The sequence below is a fragment of the Propithecus coquereli genome, unplaced genomic scaffold, assembly GCF_000956105.1.
Source record: "Propithecus coquereli isolate 6110/MARCELLA unplaced genomic scaffold, Pcoq_1.0 Scaffold332, whole genome shotgun sequence".
Taxonomy (NCBI): Eukaryota; Metazoa; Chordata; class Mammalia; order Primates; family Indriidae; genus Propithecus; species Propithecus coquereli.
The window spans coordinates 1,236,548-1,242,009 of NW_012148975.1; the positions used below are offsets into that span (position 1 = coordinate 1,236,548).

The 5,462-nt window shown below is 34.5% G+C and overlaps 1 protein-coding gene across 3 annotated transcripts in view; it reads left to right on the forward strand.

Annotated features, from left to right (window-relative positions):
• FSTL5 (follistatin-like 5) overlaps positions 1–5,462 on the forward strand; it is a 920,996-nt gene that overhangs the window by 735,359 nt on the left and 180,175 nt on the right. The window lies entirely within an intron of this gene.

Here is a 5,462-nt window from a genome sequence, read left to right on the forward strand (position 1 = left end):
AAAAAAAAAAACTTCAATGGGTAAAATTGAGGCGTGACTAAAATTAATGGAGAATCTGAAAAAAGGAACGCGTGTAAAGAATTATTTAACAACAAAAGCGGCTCAGTTCTGCAGTCTGCTTGAATGTTAACCTGAACCCCCTCTCTTTGTGTGGTGACTTCAACCATGTTATTCCACATTAGCATATTTCAGTTTTCTTATCTGCAAAATGGGACTAATGATGGTGCCTTTTTAGAATTTCATTTAAAGGATGAAACTTGACATTTCATTTAAATTATTTAGTACAACACTCGACATATTTAAGTGCTTGGTAAGTATATATTTGGTTCTATTTTAAGTATACTGAACAGATCCTTGTTTCATTCACAGTGGTGAGGACATATTAGGTAAAGTCTTACTTATTCATAAAAGCTGCCTGAAAATGTGTTCATAAAGTCATATGTTGAAGGAAATTGAGGCTGGAAAAATTTGATACCATTTAGAAGAAACAGGAAAAAATGTGAACAAGGATATATAACTTAAAAGGAGTCACGCATATGCTAATTTATAAAGGAGAATATTCTAACTAAAAGAGATTTTGTGTTATGGGATAACACAGATTGCAAGAAGACACTTGGAATAAATATTTTCTAGTTGTAGTTTTGGATAATTTTCACATTACTATGTGAAGGAATTTTGATTATAGTAGAAGGAAAAGACCATGCTCTCCAGATAGCTACATAGAACATGTGGAAAAGTTCTTTATTTCAGGTTTTATGGAAATTTAAAAAGGATTATATAAAATATGTAAATATAAACATAATTATAAATGCCATCTATATTTATGGTTTTGCTATTATTTTCAGTTATTCTTTTCTGGCAAAAGGATTCATCTTTGCTGTCTGTGATCTTGTCTCCTTGATTTTTCTGGTTGTGACGCATCTTGTATGTACTTGCCTTGCGTGTGTGTCTACCTTATGCACACTGGGTATCGTGCTGTTACAGTTCAGGTCATCAATAATCATTTTTGCTCACAATCTTCTCAAAATAATTTTGGCTCTAATCTCATTCAATTGATTTCTTCAAAAGTTTGTCTCTCCTTCATTAAAGGACACAACATGTCAATTATCTTCTTAACGTTCACATGAGGCATGGCCTTTGCCTTTTCATTTGACATTTCAGTTCTCTAACAGTGTTCTGTCCCTGTGAGTCCTGTGTTTTTAATGGCAGTCTGTGATCAAGCAGAGCCATGGAGTTTGTGTCACACAGCTACTTCCCTGTTGGGGTTCAAGCTCCAAATTCTCTCCTAGTTGCAGGTCATGAGGCTTCCTCATATGAATGCCCTAAAAGTAGCACCATGAACCTTTCCCCTGGGAGTTGTAGAAATAAGGTATGATTAGTCTTATATAATATGATGTTTAGGAAGGTATATTTATCTTATAGCTATTAAGCAAATATTATTCTTCAGCTAAATAGTACAGTGGCCAGAGTATTTGTATACAGTATATATTTTTACTTCCCTTTCTTCCCCCTGTCACTTTGATCCTCCTTCTTCCTGTCCCCTCTTTTTCCTCCTCCTCCATCTCTCTGTCTCTCCCCTTTTTTTCTCTCTTAGAATATTTTCATCATTTTCAGGGCCAGGTTAAAAGCCCCATAATAATTTTCTTGACTGTAATCAATCCTTAGTGAGTATCAGTTACAGGGAAGCTATATTTAATGGAAATGTACACACATGGCATAAATATAGGCAAAGTCAGAAACATAAGGTATACTTTTAGGACACTGCTATGTGAATATTGGGAATTCACTGAGTACGATCATATTTTGAAGATACAAAGATTTAAAAAATTCACAGTTGGGATGTTCAAGGCTACAGCGAGCTATGATTTAGCTGCTGCACTCTAGCCTGGGTGACAGAGTGAGACCCTGTCTATAAAAAGTAAAGAAATAAATTAACCCCTTTAAAGTGTGGCATTTGTTGCCTTCTAGTATATTAGCAAAATTGTGCAGCCATTGTGGCTATTGATGTTATAGCATTTTCATCTCCCAACAAAGGACTTCATACTTATTAGTATTAATCAGTATTGATACTTATTATAATTTTCCATCCCACACACCCTCAGTCCCTGATTGCCACTAATCCATATTTAATGTCTATGAACGTGGCCATTCTGGACATTTCATGTAATTAGACTCATAGAATTTGTGGCTTTTGGGTCTGGCTTCTTTCATTTGGCGTATTATTTTCAAAATTCATCCATGTTATAGTATGTATCAGTACTTCATTCCTATTTATTTATTTATTTATTTTCGTTTCAGCGTATCATGGGGGTACAGATGTTTAGGTTATGTATGTTGCCCTTGCCCCCCCCCTGCAAGTCCGAGTTTCAAGTGTCTCCATCCCTCGGATGGTGCGCATTGCACTCTTTGTGTATGCATATACCCTTTTTATTACCAAATATTCCATTATATAGATACACCATATTGTGTTTATTCATGTATCAGTTGACACTTTGTAGCTATTATGAGTAATGTAACTATGAACACTTGCACACAGTTAATCTGTGGATATGTGTTCAATTCTTTTGAGTATATAGCAGAAATAAAACTGTTAGTCATAGGTTACTCTTTGTTTAATTTTTTGAAAAACTGCCAAAATGTTATCCAAAGTGGATGTACCATTTAATAGTCTCACCAGCAATGTTTAAAGGTTCCCGATTTTTCACATCTTCATCAACACTTTTTATTTATTGTTTCTTTTTAATTTTAGCCATGCTAGTGAATATAAAGTGATATCTCGTTGTTTTTATTTGCATTTCCTTAATGATTAATACTACTGAACATCTTTTTAAGTGCTTATTGTTGATGTATAAATCATTTGATAAATGTTTATTCATTGTTTTAATTGGACTATATCTTTTTACTTATGAATTATAATTGTTCTGTATATATTCTGAACATAAGATTCTTAGCAGATAAATTATTTGCAAATATTTTCTCCTATCTTGTGAGGTGTCTTTTTACTTTCTTGATAGTGTCCTTTGGGAAACAAAAGTTTTTAATTTTGATGAAGTCTAATTTATCTGTTTTTCTTTGGCTTGCTGTACGTGACCACTAACATCTTTGCTTAGCTATTTTAGTGGTGAGCTAATGATTGTACAGATTTAATTAAATGCCTTGAATCAACAAGTCTCCCAGGCTTTGCTGAGATGCTCCATTTCTGTTTCGTGTCACACACTGAGTGCTCCTACTGGCAGTTTACGACTCTGCTGCAGCCTTCACTTTCTGCTCCTGCAGAGCCTCAAGGCCAGCAAGTGGTAACAGTGGAATCCTCATATCTTTTCTGGGCACACACACAGTCCTGCATATTTGAATGCTTCTCTAGAGTTCCAGGAATATGTGGAGCTTTTCAAATCCCTCTCTGGATATCTTATTCTTCAGTTTTTCTTTTAGAGATTTTTTTGGTCAGCCTATTGTTATCTCCAGCTAGTATCTATGTCTCCAGAAGTTGTAATGTTAAACAACTGCCGTTGTTTCTTTTCAATAAAGGATAGGACTATTTATACAGAGTGAGCTCTAAGTGTTGCTCAAATGAAGAAAAGTCATGATAATGTAAGTTTTCAGAGAATGGCCAGACCTATCCGACAGGGACAATTCTCTGAGGATGGGGCCTTTGGGGGCCTGGGGTAGGGAGGCTCCAAATCTGTTCTTCCCCCTCTAGTTTCTTCTAGGATGACGGTTTTTCACAGCTAGCGTAGTTCCAAGGCTTTTGGTTTAAGGACACCATGCAGCTGTGGAGAGGTGATGAGGAAGTCAAGTTAAAATGCTACAAATCTTGCCAGGTTTACTGAGATTCAGTCACTTTTTTGAATAAATACTCTGTGGATAGTTCTGAACCTTTGTCTATTTCCAGAATTCTGGAAAATTTCATTTGGGCAACTTTTGCCAGTGTATTTATTACTCTTATGGAAGAGGAGATTTTCTCATCTTCACTCTGCTTTTCTGGCCATGCTTCTTGGACTTGATTTTAACGAGCAGTGAGATTTTTTTCTTTCTTTTTCCAAAAGGGTTATTCGTTTGTCCCCACTGATTTGGAATGGTATGGTCATTTTATTTGAATGTATTGGTTGTTTCTGAACTTCAAAAAAATGAATTCTGTTGTATGGTATGAGTATAAATTTTGTTAGCAGGATCACACTACTTTAATAATTATTTTTCTTGGCGAATATATAATTAAATAACGAAAATTAGTGGATAATTAGGAGTGTGAAGAATGCAATTAAAAGGTGTTCGTTTGTTTTAGCTATGAATAAGAAAAAAATTTTATCACTTTACTAACCTAAAAAACGTAAAGTAAATTAGAACAAATCTGTGCAGATTGCCACTGTATATATAAACTCATATATTTCAAATAAGTTTTAAGAATCTTTAAAAAATTCACAGTTGGGATGTTCAAGGCTACAGCGAGCTATGATTTAGCTGCTGCACTCCAGCCTGGGTGACAGAGTGAGACCCTGTCTATAAAAAGTAAAGAAATAAATTAACCCCTTTAAAGTGTGGCATTTGTTGCCTTCTAGTATATTAGCAAAATTGTGCAGCCATTGTGGCTATTGATGTTATAGCATTTTCATCTCCCAACAAAGGACTTCATACTTATTAGTATTAATCAGTATTGATACTTATTATAATTTTCCATCCCACACACCCTCAGTCCCTGATTGCCACTAATCCATATTTAATGTCTATGAACGTGGCCATTCTGGACATTTCATGTAATTAGACTCATAGAATTTGTGGCTTTTGGGTCTGGCTTCTTTCATTTGGCGTATTATTTTCAAAATTCATCCATGTTATAGTATGTATCAGTACTTCATTCCTATTTATTTATTTATTTATTTTCGTTTCAGCGTATCATGGGGGTACAGATGTTTAGGTTATGTATGTTGCCCTTGCCCCCCCCCTGCAAGTCCGAGTTTCAAGTGTCTCCATCCCTCGGATGGTGCGCATTGCACTCTTTGTGTATGCATATACCCTTTTTATTACCAAATATTCCATTATATAGATACACCATATTGTGTTTATTCATGTATCAGTTGACACTTTGTAGCTATTATGAGTAATGTAACTATGAACACTTGCACACAGTTAATCTGTGGATATGTGTTCAATTCTTTTGAGTATATAGCAGAAATAAAACTGTTAGTCATAGGTTACTCTTTGTTTAATTTTTTGAAAAACTGCCAAAATGTTATCCAAAGTGGATGTACCATTTAATAGTCTCACCAGCAATGTTTAAAGGTTCCCGATTTTTCACATCTTCATCAACACTTTTTATTTATTGTTTCTTTTTAATTTTAGCCATGCTAGTGAATATAAAGTGATATCTCATTGTTTTTATTTGCATTTCCTTAATGATTAATACTACTGAACATCTTTTTAAGTGCTTATTGTTGATGTATAAATCATTTGATAAATGTTTATTT